The sequence below is a fragment of the Bombus pascuorum genome, chromosome 14 (genome assembly GCF_905332965.1).
Source record: "Bombus pascuorum chromosome 14, iyBomPasc1.1, whole genome shotgun sequence".
Lineage (NCBI taxonomy): Eukaryota > Metazoa > Arthropoda > Insecta > Hymenoptera > Apidae > Bombus > Bombus pascuorum.
In genome coordinates this window covers 6,982,788-7,002,265 of record NC_083501.1, presented here as the reverse complement: position 1 = coordinate 7,002,265, position 19,478 = coordinate 6,982,788, and the positions used below count along the sequence as shown (strand labels likewise).

General features: G+C 36.4%; 2 protein-coding genes and 1 long non-coding RNA gene across 6 annotated transcripts in view; 2 read left to right on the top strand and 1 right to left on the bottom strand.

The window, feature by feature from the left end:
• LOC132913952 (transmembrane protein 230) overlaps positions 1-2,534 on the bottom strand; it is a 133,697-nt gene extending 131,163 nt beyond the window's left edge. Inside the window, exon 1 of the mRNA XM_060972651.1 lies at positions 2,528-2,534. The gene's annotated coding sequence lies outside the window, so the exon portion shown is untranslated. The remainder of the gene's footprint in view (positions 1-2,527) is intronic.
• LOC132913927 (mastermind-like domain-containing protein 1) overlaps positions 1-19,478 on the top strand; it is a 173,631-nt gene that overhangs the window by 110,578 nt on the left and 43,575 nt on the right. The gene's annotated exons all lie outside the window — the stretch shown is intronic.
• Positions 11,886-17,484, top strand: LOC132913959 (uncharacterized). The gene is made up of 3 exons (XR_009659495.1): positions 11,886-12,176; positions 12,247-12,818; positions 14,939-17,484. It is a non-coding gene; the product is annotated as an uncharacterized LOC132913959 (long non-coding RNA).

Here is a 19,478-nt window from a genome sequence, read left to right as displayed (position 1 = left end):
ACGTACACTTTCTTGATACTTTCGAAATTAAAGTTTTTATTCGACTACGTTTCCCGTTTTCCATTTATTTCTTTCTTTTTTTTTTTATTCGAACTTTTAATTTAATAATTTTACGCTTTCTTTTCAGTCGCATATGAAAAAGGTTCACTATTTCAATGCGCGCTCTTTAGCTGCTCCTCTTTGAGAAATAGGCCAAGCAAATAACTTTGCATAAAATCGATGAGTAGCGAAACAACCTAACTCCACTTCAGAGGGAAAAATTTCGCGTACCGCTCGTTGCAATGGGATTTACAATAGGAAAGAGGTCGTACTTTTAAATAATAGCAGATATTCCTTTTTGCATATAAAGCGGGCAGCGATATCGAACGTCGTGCAAATAAACTTTCATTGGGATAATACTTCAATGGCGATCCTTGGAACACAGTATATTATTCCATAAATTCAGTATATCTGAAACTAATTCACCCTCCTATACAATTTATCCCCTCGTAATTTTCGCTAAAGCTGAACTTTGTTATTACTTAACTCACCCTCTTCCATTATTCTTATTATTATAACAGCTCCTCGCATAAAAAGGAGTTCATAAAACGCGAGCTTTTCAGAAGTAAGTAATATCACGAAAAAAAAGTGTGTCTACGAACTGTGACGTACATAAAAAAAAAAAAAAGAAAAAAAAAGGAAAATCTGTAAAAAAGGCAAGAAACAAGGATAGAGTCTCGATAAGAGAGATTAAAAGTCATGAGTTCGATATGTGTGCCATGTCGAAGACATTAAATGCCAGTGATCGTGTACATTCGTTTTGGTATTTTATCAAGCCACACGTGATCGGTTAAATATCTGCCCAACCTGATCAGACATTACGAATTCTCTCCCTTCCAGCTGGTTATTTTTGTCAATTTATTGTCTCCGTCAGTATGACAACTGGCCCTAAATAATAACTGCCTTGGGTTTTTCGTGCTCGTTGCCCCTCTCGTTCTTGCATACTTAGGACTATGAGCGTGCGCGAGCGAGACAGAACGATCGAGGGGAAGCCGAGAGAAGGATGACCATACGCGCGAAAGAAATAGAACGATGGGTGGACACGATGAAGCGAGAGAGAAAGAGAGAGAGAGAGAGAGAGCGAGAAAGAGGAAAGGGAGAAAGAGATAGAGGACAGTCGAGCGAGCGTATCCGGTCGTTGCCACGTCTAGAGCTCGTTCACTTGTTTTGTCTCTCCCCACTCGCTATACCCACGTGTTAGGATGCATTCACACGGAAAGCCACTAGTCGTAAAACCTGCTTTTCAGTTCTGTTCGCATTTGTCATGGGGTTAATTGATGTTAAGCGTTATGTGCGCGCAGATCTGTGCGTGTTTCATAAAATTCGACGAACTATATAGATTATCGGTCGAATCGAAAATTCATCGTTCATCAGAATTTCGAACTTTTACACCGAGTACATATATTTTTGAAACATTTTAGACGGCTATTAATGGTGGAAGTTGTGTTTGCGTAGCATATTCGTGCCTACTCTGTTTATACATATTACATTCGATTATGGTTATATTGTATGCTGTTTATATTCTATGCGCATATTGGTTGGTTGGCGTATCAATAATTAATTGATTATTAATTGTATCGTTATTGTAGCTGCGTATTCGCCTGTGTAATTTTACTTAAACGTTAATCGGTTGCAGGTAAATCGAGTTTAATAATATCGAAGAATCGAATTAATTAATTACTACATATATTATAATGTAATATACATATGTATTAATATACGTATCTTTTATTTGTTCTCGTTTAATGGAAAAAGTTACTTTAAAGTATTAATAATTACGTTTGTACAAGGATATTATGATGGATATAAACGTTAAGAGAAGGAGCGAAAATTATTCCACTTTGATGTCATGTCGCGTTTAATATTTCACCGGTCGGTAAGTGGCGAGAATATGATGTGCTCTACCCGTCATATACTTTCTTTACCAGAGAAGAAACTGAAAATACACATTTCACACGAGTTGTACCTCTTAAAATCATGATCGTTTCAAATAGGAAGAAAAGGATTTGTCGTCGAACGTGACTGGAATATCCTGCTGTTTGTTCGAACGAAAAATTCTTGCCCCATCAATTTCTAGATGCGAGCTCGTGTATAGCAAAATGGCCGCTTAGGTTTATGAGATAATGAAACAGATATTAAATGTATGAAAAAAGGCAATATTACACGATGCGGATCGTACGAGATGGCGTTCTCGTAGTTAAAATTTGTTCCCCTATTTTTTTCCTATTTTCATTTTTTAAATTGCTCATTACTGAAATTAATTTTACGCCGAAAAAAATATAAATGTAAATATTACCGAATCACAAATTTTTCTACTACTTTTTGAAGCTTGGACGCGTATATAATGCGTATTGATTTAGTTTTCCACGTGCCGGATGTTGGAGGGAACGTTTTTAAACGAGGCAGTAAAATTTTATCTCTGACATCGTACATTATTAAAATCACATTAATAAACTATAACAAGATAATTGAAATATAGAATTAATAATTAATTCTTAATTCGATTATTAATTATTAATGCGCTAATTTTTGTGGCATTTTATTTTTCAAATACCATCTATTAAATTATTCGTTTGGAATTAATTAATGAATTATTTATTACTTTACATTGTCTTTTAATAAAGCACATTATGCGTTGAAACGGAACACGGCGTAATTTCTTTTTATGACGCCACATCGTGGAACCGGTGATAGCGCCACGTTGCATTTCATAACCCGTAATTATCTCGGAATCGATTTATTTTTGTAAAACGAAATAACCAGCGATCTTCATTAAGTCGAAGATTTACTTGTCGTTTCGGTGGTAGCTCGTGATAAACATACAAAACGGCCCGACGTAAAATAACTTGGCAAGTCTAATGCCGTTGTAAGGCTTAATTTCCGTTTTCAGGGTGCCTCGTGTAACGTTGCCTTACGAGTAATTTCACTATTTTCCCTGTGACCCGAGGTTTCCACTTAAATACCTTAGTTTAACGAAACGGTTTAACTATTGTCCGCCGGCCGTGGAACGTGCGCATTCCGGCCAAGAAATGAATTCGCGAAATATTATTAGAGCATATTGTTCTAGTATATTGTTTGAATAGACATTCAATTTCCATCAACGAGGTCACAACTAAATATAATAAAGTTACACAATCGTGTCATCTGGGATATCGTCGGTGTTTAGTCGTCGTTCGTTACGAACATAAAATGAATCGATGACTGCTAAAATTAAAATGAAACGAAGCGAATAAAAAGTCGTATGTTAAAATTAACTTATTACAATTCGTAAAATTTTCTATTATGCCACTCGTGTATTTAGACGAGGCGTATTCTATAGCAGCATAAATACTTCACCTAACTTCTTTCTTCTTCTATGAAACTCTCTGGCCTGCCTCTGTTTTTTTTTTCTTGCTTCTCCTTTTTTCTCGCGTATCCTCTTTCGCTCTTCTTTCTCACCCTCCTGTTTCCATTTCTCCTTCAGCTCCTGCTTCTCTTCTTCCTCCTTCTCCTCCATCTCTACCTCTACCCCACCCCCGCCCTGCTCTTTTCATTCTGTTTTTCTGTTTTGCTTCATCCTTCCCTTTTCTTCTCCTCCACCTTTGCTTTTCCCATCTCTTCGTCGCAGTCCCCAGACAATATTTTACCGGCTTCCGCGTTGCTATAGTAACCACTCGCGACTTCCAAGTTCTCGAAAGCTCGTGTGCTTCTCTTTTCATCTACAAACCTATATCCCTTCGCGATTTCTTTTGACCATTATGCAACGATTTGTCCGCGTTCTCCAGTCCCATATCTCCTCTCGTGCTGGTTTTGCCACAAAAATTTTTATAACGGCAGTACAAAATTGTTGGCATTTTTCTATCGTAGTTTCTCTCTCTTTATCTTTCTATCTATCTTTCTATTCTCCTCTCTTTACCGACGAGTGAATATTTGGTCGTGTAACGGAATCATGATTTTAGTTCTCGGTTTCCACGCGAGGTGAAATCAACGATAGATTCATAATACATCGAACTATGGATTCTAATATATATCGTGCTTTAAGATATTGGATATTGAAAGGTTTCCCGGGATATGTTTGAAGACGTTGAAGAATCGGAATTTTGGCCGGTGTGTATTTATGTGTATGCGTGTGTGTGTCGAGACATTCGCGAAAAATACGAGACTAAAATATTATTCTTTTTTTCTTTCTCGCTCGCCCTTAAGGCAAAAGTGTTCCTTGCCTTTTTATTACTTCCTCGAGCTGAATCGAGAATGATGTTTGAATTGAAATATCGTCTTTCGGAAGTTATTCAATACCATGCAACCGTATGGACTGTGTATTCGCGGAATAACTTGTTCGGAAATCGTCGGTGATCGATAGAATTAAAATTCACACGTTAACGAAATAAAGGAGAATTTCCAAAGGAATAAATTTAAATAGGCTACCGTATCATTAATTCGTACGAGATACGAATTTTCATTTGAAAATATTTATCGATGTTACTTTCCAAAAAAAAAAAAAAATTGATTTTTACTGTCTTCCGTGTCCTTTTCATCGTGTATGAAATTAATCGAAAGATTTGGGATTGTCGGGAATTTAATCGGACTAAAGCTTGTAACGTGGAAAATAGAACGCGTAAAACAAACTTCAGTTGGAAATGCAATTAATGCAAATTACTATCGTTGCTGTATGCCATTTAATTTAGGGAGATTTATTTTCACTTTAACATCGAGTTTGTGATGCTTTTTAAATCGTCGGCCCGATTCATCCTATTTCGAGAGGCAGGGAATAATTTCGAAAATACACACGTGCCAAAAGAATGCTGAATTCGATGGTGGCTGCGGAACCAACGAAATAAAAGCAGTTTTTCATAAAGAAAAAACGAGAGAGTATCAGAACAATAAACAATTTTTTGCTTTTTTGCTAGTACAAAACGCACCTTTTCTGGCACAGTTATTCTTTTAATTGAGATTGTGATATTTGTATTTTTAATGATCTCCGACCTCGGCGGGGAAACCTTTTAATCGCGTAATTAAATACACTTCATCGAATTAATAATTAAATTTTCAGACGTTCGTTTTCGGTGGTGCGCGAGCATAAGCGAACGAGAAAGAGGATTAATTATCTTAATTAAAATTGCGACATGGCGGCATTTAATAAACGTTACTGTAAATGTTAATGAATTATATCAGACGCTAGGATACTCGCGATATTAACAAAATCATATCGATAATGCATCGGATACATTTGAACATCACGCTTGAATCGTATTATGATAAATCGGTTTTATGTTTTATGCATCGGATACGTGTGAAGATCGTACCAGAAAAGAATTATGATAAGTCCATTTTATCTCATTTTCTGACTAAAAAAAGGTATTTTAATATGAAATACGTAGTATATACGTAGCCATTGCTATTGATATTTTCGAAATGTTGGAGAGAATGGTAGAGACACGCGTTTCATCCCAAAATCAAATGGAAAAGTAATTTTGATTCGGAATTGGGAACTCGACAACATATTGAATTTTAGCAATGGCTCTTGCGTTATGAATAAATATAAGTTATATCTATACGAACTATAAATTATACATATTTGTAAATTGCTCTCGTGAACTAAACATAAAACGTAAACATGAAAACACTCGTGCGACTTGTTATGCTTTTGATCTGCGGTTTTCATTTGTGCATTTATATTTACAATTAATTAAATCGGACAGTTATTTAAAGAGGAAATATATATCGAAATTAAAATCGGTTAGATATCTTGGTGTTTACGCGGAAAACGGAGGAATGCCTGCAAAATCCGTGCTCGATGATCGCGTGTCCAGCGAAATTACTGTGACGGTTGTCGCATTGAAAATTTTATATCGCACGAAGCGCGTGTCCCATTGCTCATCCTCGCTCCATTGCTGTTTAATATAAAACTCTTTACTTTAAATATAGGATTCAGTCTAACTTCGTACGGACGTTTAAAAGATTGTTACGTAGAAATTTTTGTTTATAAATTTCTCGAAACGTTCCCCCGTTTCTTGGAGAAACTTTTATACGCTTGGATCGTAGAAACGAGCAAACTAACTTCTTAATGAATTAAAAAGAATTAAAGATAGATATCGTCGTCTTTATCGCTACTATTAAACCTGTAATAAAGTATATTGTTAAAAGCTATAATTAAAATCCTATTATTTTATTACCAATTTTTAATTTTGAATTCTTGTAATTTTTTTTTAATTTCGTTGCATCATATCGTTTATCATTCCAGCCTTTTCGTTAAAGCGTATAAAACCAAAGACCGAACAACCACTGTTGCAACAATGACTGTATTAACCGAAAAAAATAGATACGTATTTGATTATTCCTGTATTCTATGTGAGAGAGATTGACGTATAAAGGGACGCAAGTTACTCTCATCAAAAGTGAGTACATCCCTTTTACCCTTGGGCACGAACGTGCGTGTGCTCGCCAATCCTGTTTCAGCTTTGATAAATCGGGCCGCGCATGTTTATGCAATAACCGTGTGAGTTCTATTTAGATTACAGAGTCGTAGTTCTTATTTTGCGACGCACGTATATATGAGAGGAAGAAGGATGGATACGAACCTTGAAGCTTAAGGAAAATTCTTAGATAAAAATAACTGTCAATGAAAATAACATAACGAACTATTGTAGTAGGATCACTGTAATTTCGTGAGTGATTTCTGAGAATTTACTACCATAGAATATGTTACACGGGCGTTTTGGAAAATAGTTTTCAATTCTTATGGTAGTGTAGAATGTTTGCGCGAAATGTTTGAATGCAACTGCAACGAATTGAATCGATGGTCCTGATTCTCCAATATCGGTTGACGAGAAATCAGCGTTTCTACGATTTTTTTTTTTTTTTTTTCGGAAAATAAATAAAAAAAAAAAAAATAAGCGATTTTTGAAATGAAACGAAATATGAACATAGAAAGGAAGGAAAATAAATTGTCCAAATGAAAAATGCAATGAATCGTTTCGTGTACATTTTAAGAACCTGGCCATATATGTAATACGTACACACCTAATGGCTCACAAAAATAATTCGTACGTACTTTTAAGTAACATCGACTTGGGTCGAATTAGTCAATTACCCATTATACTGATGAGCCTGAATATTCAATGGGACCATCTCTAACATTTATATATTCAAAATGACTATTCATGCTGTATACTAGATTTCGACTAAAGTAAATTCATATATATATATATATATATATATATATATATATTTGCAGTGAGTAGCTGGTATATACATTTTTAGATCGCTTTCAAATTTCACGAATATAACGACGACAATCGTGTCTCGTTATACAGTGTTAATAAAATTTCGAAATATTCGGTAGAATACGCGCATAAATTTTCCTGTGGTAAGTGCTGAAATACTTTCGTGATACACTGTATGTAATTCCGTTGAAATCGTATAAAATCCCATGAATCATATAGGAGTGGCAGTTACACGAACGAATAGCGTGCAATTCCCACAATTTTGTCGAATAGTTGAAACGAAGAACATAATAACGGGCAATTGAAATCGAGCGGGCGTGGGGGAAAAGAGAAACAGCATTTCCATCGATCGATTGAAAGCGTTGAGAGGTGGTTAAAATACGTTTGTTCATTGGGCCATTGCGCTGTCTCCCTCTATTCAGATAGCGACGAGTGCATTTCTGTATCTTATAGAACATGGAACAGGCACATTCGGCAGAAATCGCAGTGCCCTCTGGCCTTGTCCGACGTTACTTTATACAGCTTGAATCAAATTAAATCGGAATGTGCAGCCTCGTAACGAGGGACGTTCTGCTAATCCTCTTGCAATCAGATTTGCTATTGTGCGCCCAACGAAAAGAACTTTCCCTCTCTTTATTCTTGCTTTCTTCATTCTCTCTGTATTCCTTTCCTCTCTTTCTTCGTTCTTGGCCGTCGGTGCCGGCTAGTAATAAATTTGATTTTCCACAGGGTGATTACCGGTCGATTAATGGCAGCGACGTCTTACTTTTCGTTCGTGTCAATTTTTTCCCATTCATCCCGAATGGTTTTACGAATTTTCGTTTTTTTTTTTTTACCTCATGTGCTTTCTTTTCTTTCTTTCTTTTTTTTTTTTTTTCGCCATTTAATTAATTTTCCTGATTGATCGGAAGATTGGAAAGGTTTTTCGACTGGATTCATTTAATATACGCTAAACGAGAGTATACGTAGGTACATATATAAAATTTAATATTCATCGCTCGAAAGGTATTGATTTTAATATAGGTCTAATAAAATTACGATATAATAACAGATATGGGAGTAATGCACCTGATTCCATAGCGAGCCTGAATTAGAATTGAACAGTTTCGAGTGTATTATGCAAATTGTAATTAACTGATATTTGCTCGTAGTCTGTGGCCACCGCGGACAACTACGTCAGTGAACATTTATTACTGCAATTTATGAAATTGAAATTGGACTGTAATGCTGGCTGTGATCAAATTGAAATATTTGAGATGTAACTGTTCTTTAAATTAAATTGAAAGCTCTCTCGCTCGTGCTCCGTAACCGCATTTCGCTGCTCGTCCCGTGAATCTCGTATGAATTAGAGGAGACATTATTATTATTATAATTCGCGAATGGTCGTGGTCTTTTTTAGAGATTTTCTTTCGATCGGTCGGCTTGAAACAGTTATGTACTTTGCCGTGATTTTGGTAGAGTTTTACGAAAATAAAATGTGCAACGGAATGAAAACATCGAAAAAGTGTCATCGTTGTTAAAAGCAGGAAAAAAAAAAACAGAGAGAAAAAATGTGGTTCTCTTTAAAAAGGAAGAGAACGTAGATAGAAAAAAAAAAAGAGAAAAAGAGAAGAGGTAGGAACGGAAGGTTTACAGAAGTATAGTATCCGTGTCTCAAAAGAGGTACTCGGAGCGTCAATAAACTTGTATAGGGACGCTCGTAAAATTTTTTTCTCGAAAACGAAGCAACATTCAAGTATGAAAGACCTTTTGAACTCGCCTTAAGTTTGCCCGTATTTACGAGATTTCAGCTTAGACGTCACGCGGAATGAAAGATTAAGGGGGCAAACAAAGTAAAAGGGAAATACACGGTAAGGGTTAATAGTAATAGTGGGGGAAAACAGATTCGAAGTGAAAAGGGAGGGTGCGCGCGCGCGCGCGCGCGCGTGGAAACTACCAGGACCAGAAGGGAGAGAACACAGAAGGAGGTAGAAAGAGAAGCCCGCTCAAAGTTTTGGTCAATTGATCCTACGTTTAATCGAATTAATAAAGGACGCAAACGAAACTTTGTTGACGAATACCCGATACGCTTGAAAATGTCTGGTTTCCTGGGAAATATATTTACTTTGCTTCCCCTCGCGTTAATTCGATTTATTAGAGCCACCAAAGTGGCATTGTTCTGAAAAGTTGAAACCGTCAGATCGATTGTCCATTTTCTACGTTGAAATACAATTTACAAGAACATTTTTCACTTCGTTTCGGTTATGAATTCGTATATGGAGATTAGAAAACGGAATGCGATTACCAAGGTTTCTCGTGTTCGTTCGCAGTCCTTGGTTTCATACATACTACTTTCTTGTTATTAGGTATAAAAAGTTTGCTCGTGTTATTATTTGAAATTGTGAAACGTGGGACCGTGCAAGAGTTAGGTTATAAACGTACAGTTGGTAGCAAAAGTTTTCGGGCGGTGGTAGCAGCGGGCAAGAGCACGAAAATATTCGATTGAAATTTATATCGCGATCAATGTTCCCGTGGATTTTTAGAGGAGTTGAAAACTTGGGGGAAAAGTATAAAAAGTATTTCGCAGAGGTGGAGTTTAATTTACTTTCGCAATAAAGTGCACGATTTTATTTTCTCATAAGGGAATAACGTAATGTAACTAACCTGTACGATGCCAAGTACCGAACACATCGCGCGCGCGCCTGCTTGTGTATTATTTCATTTAATGTAGTAAGAAGAAGTTGGCAATTGAAATAGTAAAAGCGTGGGCGTGTTGAGTTATATAAAAGCGCTCGTAAAACGCGAACGCTCTTGTTTTTCCACTTCTTTTCTTTTTATATATGTATATATATATATATATAATATACATATATATATAAGTCTTTAAATATTGATCACTCCTACATTATGGACACAAACCAACGTTTTATTCTATCTCAACCTGTTTATATACATATACATATTATACATATATACATATTACATATACATATTATATACATATAAACAGGTTGATATACATATACATATTATACATATATACTTATTACATATACATATTATATACATATAAACAGGTTGATATACATATACATATTATACATATATACATGGTTGGTATAATATACATATTATACATATATACATATTACATATACATATTATATATATATATATATATATATATATATATATATATTACATATATATTATATATATGTTACATATACATATTATATACATATAAACAGGTTGAGATAGAATAAAACGTTGGTTTGTGTTCATAATGTAGGAGTGATCAATATTCAAAGACTTTAAAAGTAGGTAAATGCAGGGAATAAAAAGAAAGCAGGGTAAAAAGGTTGATGATGTTTTTAACTAGATGTTCTTTTATCATTAAAGGAAAGATTTCTGGTTTTTGCGGTATTTACTTATGCTTATAGCGGTGGCTTGATACAATTAAGTCGTTTTCTGATGGACGTCCGTTTGATTTAGTATTCGCGGTAATTTAATGGGCGAAGGTAAAGGAGAATGACGCATGAATAATTTATTCAGGAAACTGCAAAAAACCTTGGACTGCACGCAACTCGTTGGAGATCATTTTATCCAAACGGTTAACAAGCTATGCTATGAATGTAAAATTACTCCTACTGTTTCGTATAATTCGTTAACAAATTTGCTTTTGGTTGATTTGCAACGAAGAGATGAACGGTTTATCCGTTACAAAAGTTTCGTAAGATAAACATTTCTCTGCAACTTTTAGCAAAGGAAGAACATACCTGGACGTTGAAGGATTCAGTTGAAGATTATATCGGCAAAGAAGCCCGTAGAAAGTTCAACGTTTGTAATCTCCGACAAACGTATAATTTAATATCGCGATCTTTAAAATGTTAACGAGCTCTTCAGGGAATTTCTAAGTGACTACGAATGTACCTTGGTAGTCAAATAAACGAAGACTATTGTTTCGATATAAATACGTTTTGAAACTTAAGGAAACACTGTGTCCAAGTGCAAAACGGATTTAAGGCTTTAACCGGACAGCTAAAGATACAAATTCGACCAGATTTAAAATTTAAATTGCGGAAATTAAAATTACTCGACGATACGTTCGTCGGACGAATTTCGAGTTTTTAAACTTCAAAAGATTTTCGAGAAAATGAGATGATGCGGAGCTTTTGCTGGCGGATCTTTGGGGTAGGCACGTGCCGAACGCATTGTTCCTTTTTTGCCGAACACGAAACAGAAAAGAGCGGCTTTTCTTCGACGTGTAAACGGGACTTTATGCGCTGGTTATTCATGCCATTCGCGTGTACGTACGAGCTTTCGCACATTTACGCTACTCATTCATACAGGGAAAGAGATATAAATACGCTTGCGCGTTTGCGAACACGTGCACATACACCCACGATGCGTAACAACCGTGTAGCGTCCCCTACTCTTTTCCGAATCTCCGCCACTCTACGATTTCCCCACTCCTTCCATTGCCATCTCCTCGTCATCCCCGTTACTACTCGAAAAGCCATTGTTTATTTATGGAATACATTTCGAGATTCAATTTTGTCCACGTAAGTACATACTCGCCTCGCTTATATCCGTCGTTTGTTTGTCCTTTGTTTGTCCGTTTTGCTTTATACTTTTCACGTCTCTGATTCTTTCCTTCTTTTCTCCTTGTTTCTTATTTCTTTCTCTGGTTGTTTTATGCGTTCGAACGCAAAGCATACACGCTGCTCCGTCAATGAATTCTGATCGCGCGAAACCCTGTACCGACGGTCGGTAAAAAGTTCCTCTTGCAGAAGTTTGTAAAGCGAGAACACCTAGTTGCAATTATGTACTCGGTTTAATTCTGTTCTTGACACTCTGTGTCGTTTGATCGCGAGCCGTTTCCACATCCACGGCTAGCCGTCGTGCCAAACGTGGTACACGCATGTTTATTTGCATCCGTGGATATTAAGAGTGGTAAGTTTGATTATCTTACTTGGAAACTCGCCACAAAATCGATCAGTCGAGTGTTTCGTTTCATTTAAAGCATTACCCGAGTTTCGGCACTCGGGAAACGGGGACTATTTCGCAAACAGCGAGGACCAAAGTTTCCGACTTAAAAGAAGTTTGGACAACGGTAGATTAGCTTCTGATTAAAACAAGAAGATCGATATTGTAACGGAAAAGGAATTTGTCAATCAAAGAAACTGTATTAAATTACGTTATGCTAACGCAACGAATATAATTTGCATATTACTCGCAAGTCCAACATGCAAATCCAAGGAACTACTCGGCATCTATGTTTTACCTGGAAAAGAGTGCGCCACCGTATACGTAACTGGGAATAAACGTGGTTATTATTAGAAGAAATTGTATGCGGATATAACTAATAATGACGTGTAATAGTATTTTCGTCTCATGGTGGAAACTGAAGGCTTGGAAATTCGGTAGTCGCATACATAAGCGGCAGAAGCACGATTAAACTTTAAAATGCAATTATCTCAAAATAACTGTGCTCGGCAGTTAGCAAGTCTGCGCTCAGTAGGGCAACGTAACCCTTATAATTGCTCTGAATTAATACATCAAACAGCTATGTTATCTAACATGCACTGTACTATGGTATGAATGATACTATCTGTAATTGCATATTCTGTTTAGAATTACGCTTTCAGAATTGGTTTATGCACATCATCTAAATATCTCAGTGTTCGAAATTTATTTTTTCCTCTATCCTTCTCTATCGTATATTTTATTTAACGCCATAAATTTATTTAATAATTTATTTAATAGATGTGTTATTAAGAAAACCCGTTTGCAAACACTCGTTGGAGTATTTTGGTCGATCCAACTTTTACCTAAATTATAAACACCGTATAGAGAGTTTTCGAAAGCAGCCTTTCAACTCCAATAGAATTATTCTTTCTACAAGCTTTTCTCTTTCCCCCTGTATCCTTTGTTACTCTTTCAAAGAATTCCTTTTATCTTGCTCGTGAAATTTGTTAAATTCTTCCTGAAAAATACTAACAATATTACATTTTCATGTGCAAAAGTTAAAATCGACGTAACTAAAATTGTTTTGCTTTTTTACGCCGTGAATTTTCCAATCTATTATAAAAATTTCTAGCTAAATGATGGCTCGGTTAACAGGTTGAAAACTTTGTTTGTTGAACAATATTTCAAGCATTCGATGCTCTCGTAATATTTCCATCGTTCATTATAAAAATAAAGCGAAACTAAAGCGCAACTTTTAATGCAATTAGAAATTCGCTCTTTTCGCGCGGTCGTGTCGGAAGAAAAATTGAAGTTGAGTTAATTAATAAAGTTGGAGATTGAAGGCAGATGCTTGAGAGTATTCGCAGAATGCGAAAAATTTACGACGAAACTATTCGATCGCGAAGTTCGTTAAATTGTCCTGCTGTGATCGTTTAAAGTATCAAACGCTGTATGTTTGTAGGATCGCGTAATTATTGTAATTTATTAGATTTTCGTGAGCAATGCGACGAGCAATATCGTTGGGAATTCTGTAAACGTCGGGAAACATTAGGAAGAAAGGAAGGAAGGGAAAATGTTGGTGAATCGTGGATGGTTATTCTCACCAAATGCCGTGTTGCGAAAATCGAGATGAGCGAGACTTCCATTTCGCTATTGCTCATTCCACCTCTTCAGCGACTATGTCAAGATGAAATTCTCGAAATAGACGGCTTCGCGATTGAGAGAAACGTGCAACAGAGACACTAAAGAACCAAAGAATTAGAGTGAAAATTCGGTTAAGACTCTTTTAATCCCATATAACTCGTTGTTGCACAATTTTATTCGACGTTACTCGCGTATTTAACGAGTAGATCGACGAATCGCCAAACTGTTCTTCATGATTTCCAATATTATTGCTAGGATCCTTTTGTACCACAGTTCACCAACTAATAATACTGGTAAATCGATTTCACGATTTTAGAATATTTGTCGAACAGGATAATCAAATCAAAAAAATAAAATTTCATTTCGTGTCTTGTTGTAACATTTTCTACTATCGTACGTTGATGTTTAATAAATTTACAAATTGTACAATTTTTCTAGAAATATTAGTTGAAGCGGTTAAGATTTTAAGAACCGTTTTAACATAGTCAAGAAATCTTTCGTACTTTTTCGATTATTAGAAAATTGTTTAATCATAGAAGAGCATGATCCGATTCTAAACTACTGAATTAACGTGGAAATTAAATGGTTAATGACATTTGGTGGTTAGCTCGATAGATTCTCGAATATCTTAAATTTTAATAAGGAAAGGCAATTTCATCTTGGTAAGAAGTTGGATGCGCAATGCGAACTGGCTACGTAATTAAACTCCCTTTTTCCGTGGCTCGAATGTCCTTTAATATGTAAAACGAGTCAATTAGAATATCAAACGTGACCTCAAACGAGAACACGCACTGCTGTACTAAAATAGCGTGGATACACCACTTTACCAGCCGCCCCTTTTCCCGAGAATCGTTTCACCTTCCGCAATCGTAGCTTCTTTTGCAATCATTTTCGGATCTCCTTCACTCGTGAAACATCAATCAAGTTGTTTTCCTTCTCCGTAACTCTCAAAGTTGTTCGATAAGAACAACAGCGAATGCAAAAAAAAAAAAAAAAAAAATAAAAGATTTATTTTAGAAATAAAATTCGATAATCTTTTGCTATATTTATGGATCAATTTTAACTATATTTAATTAACATCGTCGATTTATTTTCTGTTTCAGGTACTAATTTGTTGTTTATTTTCCGATTCGTTTATGGATGGCATAAAAGAGGACTCATTTAGGTGAGATGTTTTATGTACAAATCGAGCAAGATTGCCAAAAGGATTAATGATGCTCTAGACGAGCGTTGCAAAATTGGCAAGTGGTTATTCGAATTGTTGTAATAAACCACAATACGATGCCAGCCAGAACCGGACGTAAATCGAACAAGGTCGTTGCGCGCCTATTGAATCAGGCTTTATGCGTTTTGACATTGAGCTTGCAATCTGAAAACGATGTCGTTTTCGTTCTTAATCTTATAGCAGATTTAATGCACGAGAAAATGAACAGTGACGAATGTTTACGCTTCTTCGTGGACACGTTGACAATATTTCTTCCAACCGAACGTATAAATTTTTTAGTCCTATCAAATCTGAAAAGATTATTTTTTCCATACTCCACCGTCGAGCCATTAAAAAAAAAAAAAAAAAAGAAAAGAAAAGAGAAGAAAAGAAAGGAAAAAAGCGTACATCGTAGTCAAACGATTGAAAAGGTTTTAGTAGTACATATACGCATTCTGTGGCAAAGCGATTCGAACGTTGGCATAGCTGATCAGACAAGAATGAAGTTGGTTAAACGTGAAAATAAAGTGCTCTCTGGAAGCTTTACGCCAAGCACGTACACGCAAGCTGCAATTTGCATGCTTTTATGCGGTGCGAAGTTTACAACAAGCGCGTACACGTGCCACCGCCGGAAAAGTTTCCTGTTTTTCTTACGAACTGCTCGTTCGAGGGGATATCCGAATGGATAAATTACGTCGTCGCTCTCGGCTGCCTTGCGACGCGTGCCACGCGTCTAGGGGAAAAAAAGTTCCCCACTCGAGAGTTTTTTTCCCTAACCTTGTCACCGATACTATACGAAATAAGCTTATTAAATCACTCAGAGCCGGGATAATTAAATAAACGAATATGATGATTTGAATTTTGCAAAGTTTTAATTATTTATCTTTAATCATGGAGCTTTCTAAAGAAAGATCTATAGAAACTACATTCTCTAATTAAATACTTGAAACTTTGATTTACTTTCTAAATATAAACAGAACAGAGTTGTTCGAGAAGCTGTAAGTTGTTGTAAAAATTGAAACTAAAACTTCCGACGCAATTTGCTCGATCCACTGTTTTATCTTGTGAAGCTTTTTCGCAGAAAGCTTCTCAATTATCGGTTTATAACAAATTGCTAGCTGTGTATAATTATGTGCCACGTGAAGTTTCCGTTTGTAGTGTACGAATGAAATTGCGGAACGTTTCTAGTTATTCTCCGAATTCTTCGCATTCCGACAGCTTCGTATGCAAACGTTTAAGAATTTACATATTTGAAAACAAAAATGGCAATACGATATCGCGTGCGATAACCTTCGACTCGTATTCAAATTATTAATACACTTATCGTGTCTATCGCTTCTTTTTCTTGTACATTTTATGTCCCATTATAATCTTAAAGATCGTTATGACGCATTAATCTTCTTTAATTCGTGTAGAATGTTGCGAATTTCTTGGAAACGCGTCGTTAATCCTTTCGTGTTTGATCAAGTTTTCCGATCATGTTCATACTGTTCATAGCCTTATAAGTATGTAGAGGAATCGTATTAATTAGGGAAGATATACTGAAATTATCTCGAGTCATATTCATCCTTCTCACATATAGTAGCTTGTTAAAGTATTTCCATATTTATCATAGAAAATTCTTGAAAACGAATTGTTGCTAATGAATTTTCAAAATGTTCTAATATATTCATAATAGATTTGTACAATGCCTCGAATACATTCGCTAGCTACTATATTAAGTAAGGATAATTACGACTGCGTAATAATATTCGGTTAATCTCGAATTAATTGGCAGCTCGTTCGAAGGCACGACAAACGATCGAAAATTGTCCTTAACTTGTCCGTGACAAATTCGATTCCCTGTGACATAAACGTCGCTGATGGTGTTGCGTAATTTTACGTAATTACTCCCTCGTCGCTGGAATAGCTGCTTCGTCCGGAGTTTATACTGAAGCACGCGGATCATTAATATCCGAAATTCTTGGCCTTTCTTCTGCCGATTGAACGGTCGGCTTGCGTATCTGGCATTTTCGTTAAAAAAAGAAGCGCCGTTTATTACGATGGGCAAGGCGTATCAACGTAGAACGACCTTGATAAGAGATTCAAGGAAATAGAGAATGAATGAACTGGCAGGCTGATCGATCTCTCGATAGTTTCGTAACGTTGACAGAAACAAAAAGACGAATTGCAGAAGAAGAAGGCACGACTAGATGCGAAGAGTGAGGATAGCGACGAAGAGAAGGGAGGAGAACGCAAGGTGGAAAGAAGTTGCAGCGAAATAAATTATGCAAAATACTTTCCTTCGTTGGAATATGAAATCGCGCCACGGAGTTTCTCGTCACACGAGGCAAAAGAATTTACTTTGCCACGGCGAATCAGAGACAGAGAGTAAAAAATAAATTCGATAATATTCTGATTCGGCGTTATCAAATCCGATTGTTGACGAGCACAACAGTAGCGCGAAGAATTATCTATTCGTGTACGTTGTATCATTTTCTTTTTATATGCATTTTTAATATATCTTATATTTATGGGATATTCAATGCTTTAAAAAAGGAAGATGAAGGTAAAAGATAGAGAAGTGAAAAAAATTACGAGAATATTATGAGATACTACCAAGTTAAAAGTTATATGAAATCCGTGAGGAGAAACATCGATCTGCTGGCTAATTGAACTACAAGGGAGGGTAACTTTCACAAAATATTATGTAGTTTTGAACAAGTTCATCGCGGTTTTATAGTATTCTTTAGCCTGTCAGAACTTTTGAATACCACGCTGTGAGACAGAACTTTTATTTACTTTTGACGGGCGGAGGGTGGAAGTTCCAGATTCCATCTCCCTTCTCTTCCGATACTCCGCCTCCGGAGAAAATAAAACCTATTCGTCATCATACGTGTCATGGTTTCCGTGGAGAGTTTCAATAGACGTTGCTAAAGATATATGTATTTCCCACATCTCACATTCCACATTCCTTATTTCGTTTCTCAAATCTTATATTCTCCGTCCCATATACTAACATCCCACATCCAATATTCCCTATCCTACATCGCCATTCCATTCCTTACATTTTATCCTGCGTTCCACACTCCGTTTTCCATATCCCAGTTTAATAATTCCAACTTTTCGAATTGCACGTAGGAGGAAGTCCAGAAAATGCACACAAAATATCATTTTCTCGCAATAGTCGCGAAAACACCGCCACGTCCCACAAGCAAAATTCTTTGTACCACAAAATGAAATTCGCCTTTCCGAGTCGTGTCAGTCCGATGTTCCGAGCAACTCGAACGAAATTCCCCATCGTAGAGTTGAGTTTGAGATGTGTGATCTAACGCTAACGACGTATGTATTGTAATTTCTCGCCAGTCCTATGCTTCCCAATTAAAACTTTATCGACTCTCCGTAGAAACTTGGAAATTACAATTAAAAAAACGCTGTACGCGTCGTAACGTAACGATGAAAAACGTGGCGATTTATTACGGTTAAACCACGAGACGTAAAATTACTTCCACCGCCTGCTTGTTTCTACGACTCGAAACAAGTTCTGAGGGAGAGACGGAGAGAGAGAGAGAGAGAGAAAGGAATCACGATGATATTTATTTACTAATTCGAATAAAGAAAGCATAATAGAACGAAAAGTAATGGCATACCAAGAGGAGAAGAAACATTTTCAACGAAGAGTTATATACCGTTCTCGTGTAACAGGGACTGATGAGAGAACGGTCAGTCACGGGGAATATAAACGGATTACATGCCTCGAATGCATTTCTTTCACCTATCGCCCCCTACCTCTGTGCCTTGTCCTCTTCACCTGAAACAGTAATACTCGGTCCCTTCCTACGGATACCTGGCCACAGATTTCTCGGACGATAATTAAGGCGAAACGAGATGAGTTCCTCTCTTGGCTTTTTGAATGAGTCACGTTTCCGACAGTCGCTAAACGAGCCACGAGATATACGCAATACCATTTACAAATCTCTGTCGCTGCGTTTAATTGATTTCTCATCAAAGCAAACAAATATTTGCTCCTCTATATTTATTCTCGTGATTTCATCGAGATTGCGAATATTTAGAGAAACAGGATTTTCTATTTATGCTTGTATAGAAACGGTTTTCCCATAGAGGAGTTTTCCCAAAGAAGTGTTTCCATATCGGCCGCGTATTTTTTTTTTTTTTTTCTTTTTTATCTAATTTCCTCGTTTCGCTCTAGCGGCTTCCAATTCGAAATAGTTTTTACATTTTCATCGTTTCGCTGACAAATAAATCTTCCGACGAAGATGAATCGTTTTACGTGTTTATTACTGCAATTGCAGAAAAACAAGCACGGTCTTCAATCTTGTTTCACCCCCGTTGTTCCGCGTTCGGATTATTTTATTTCGTTTCGTTCGTTCACAGGTTTTATTATTTTTCTGTTATGCCCGCGATGAATAAATGCATCGGGAAGCATTATTGTCATTGGT